Source organism: Marmota marmota, unplaced genomic scaffold, assembly GCF_001458135.2.
Source record: "Marmota marmota marmota unplaced genomic scaffold, marMar, whole genome shotgun sequence".
Lineage (NCBI taxonomy): Eukaryota > Metazoa > Chordata > Mammalia > Rodentia > Sciuridae > Marmota > Marmota marmota.
In genome coordinates, this window is record NW_025999925.1 from 10,861,059 (window position 1) to 10,863,351 (window position 2,293).

The window sequence follows — 2,293 nt, forward strand, 5'->3', positions numbered from 1 at the left end:
TTTTTAAATAGGAGCCTAAGAGTTTTTCTACCTTCCAACTAAATGCCTATATTCAGTCAATCATCAAATTACATTTATTTTACTTCCAAAAGCTTCTCATTTGTCTTCTTTCTATCCCAACTTTCATAAATGTCTCACCTAACCTTATTGTATCTAGGTGAACCAATTTCCAATTTATTTTTCAATCTACCGCAGATTCAAATGGACAAATCAGATCTTGGTATTCCCCAGCACAGAATTCTCTAGAACATAGTGGCTACACAATTTAAAAACTAATTTCATATTTATAGACCTCCCTTACATGTCCAATCTAATATTTTGAAATGATATGGAAAAAAAAAATGTTTCCATTCCATGTGCTATGTGCTTAAGAAGTATAGAAGGAATTGATTTAGCGATCTTAAATAGATCAACTATCAATTTTTTTTCTTTTGATTAGATCAGTTTGGTTTCCTGTTTAGTTTCTGATCAAGAGTCAAACTCTCTGGGTCCTAATTGTATGGGAGACAGAAATGGAAGACCAGAAATGCTACTTGAATGTTTACCCTTCCAGATACACTGTCCACCCTTCTTCTGTTCTGTGTCCAAAGAGATGGAGTCTGTAGACTCCTACTGGGTTCAGTCATGGGGAACACTGCAGGAAACCAGGGCAAGATAGGACCATGACATCATTGTGATGAGTTGGTTTCTTTTAGATCCTGTGGATTGCCAGAGGCTGGTGGTATCCCTACAGCAAAATCATTAGTCCCACCCAGGAAGCATTTTCCACATAACCCTTTGTGCTGCTTGTTGCTATTCTGCTCTCCCCTTGATCTTTTAGGGCTGTAGTACTAAGAGCTCTCTGTTGTCACTGACCTAGGAACACTGTGCTGTAAACTGAGATTTTCTTAAGCTGCTCACCTTTGTAAATAGCCCCTTTGTTCAACTCTCTTTGATTTGTCCAATCTGATGGCTCATCTATTTCTCATTGGATTTTTAAGGATCCTCTGATGTGTTTCTTCAGGGAAATTATGGAAGTAACCTAGTTCATGTCAATCATAGGATGCTTCATGACATTCTGGAAGTCTTTATATTGGTACCTTTGGGCTTTTTCCATAGCATTTCATCATGTGTTCGTATAAGGTTTTGTCTTTAGTTCTGTCTTTTTAATCACTAAACATTAACCATTGTGATTGTCACAACTACCAGTCATTTTTTTTTGCCTCTGCTCTCCATAAATATGGCCACACTGTTGACTGGTTGGTCCTATTTTGGTTTCAAAAATAAAACATGATACTTCAGGTCACAATCAAATTCTGTTTTCAATGCTTTTATAATTTGGAGTCAAGAAAAGAGTAGGAAAGTTATGTATGTGGGCAACAAGTTTCTCTGAGACTAAACCCCAGTATGTTTGAAACCTTAAGGCTTATCCATGAACAGAGTAGGGCAAGAAGGGAAAGGAGATTGCCACTTTAAACGTGCTAGCAGATTTTTGTTTCTCTGGATAGAAGTATTCCTTTATCTTTCAAAGAAGAATTTCCCCCCTTTCATTTTGAAGAAACCATCTGGAATCTGGGGGCCTTGGGTTACACAAGCTAAGACCAAGATCATCCTTCCCAATGAATTGGCAAACAGAGAAGCTGAGCTGCCCTACATTAAAACATAGATGCTGTTTTCTTAAAACAAAACAAAACAAAACAAAAAACCATTGTATCTTTTAGATTAAATTTTTACTTTACTACATATTCTGTTTATTTTCTCTGGGTCTTGATTCCAGGGAGCTGGAAATTCTTAGCAGGAGGCCTTCTCTGTTAAAGAGGGGAAGATGGTTTCAGCAACACGGTGGAAGAGGTGCTAAAACTAAGAGAAACTTCTATTATAAATCTGTAGCAGGGCCTAGGAAATTTTTAAGTAATCTGATAAACTGCAAAGTTTTAAATATTGCTCAGCGTGTTACAATTCTTTATTTCCTCAGGTGCTCAAGATATTTTTGTTCTGTCATAATTGTTTTTCAAAATTGAAAAAAAAAAAAAAAGAACTATGGCTTCATTTGGGTATAGCAAAGAGGGAGAAAGATCACCAACAGTGTTATGAAGCCATAAAGTTTGTCTGGAGTAATAATCCCAGTACCAGAAGGCTGGCTGGGGTCAGATGGACATACAAGGTGGATTTCTGGAACAGGGCAGTGTTCCATGATGGAATATATAAACAAAGGTTTGGGGGAAAGGAGTCTGATAATTTATATTTTTGGTCAAGTAACATGTGGTCTTGGGAATACTATTTTAGCACTAAAAGGAAGTGCCACTTCTTAAAA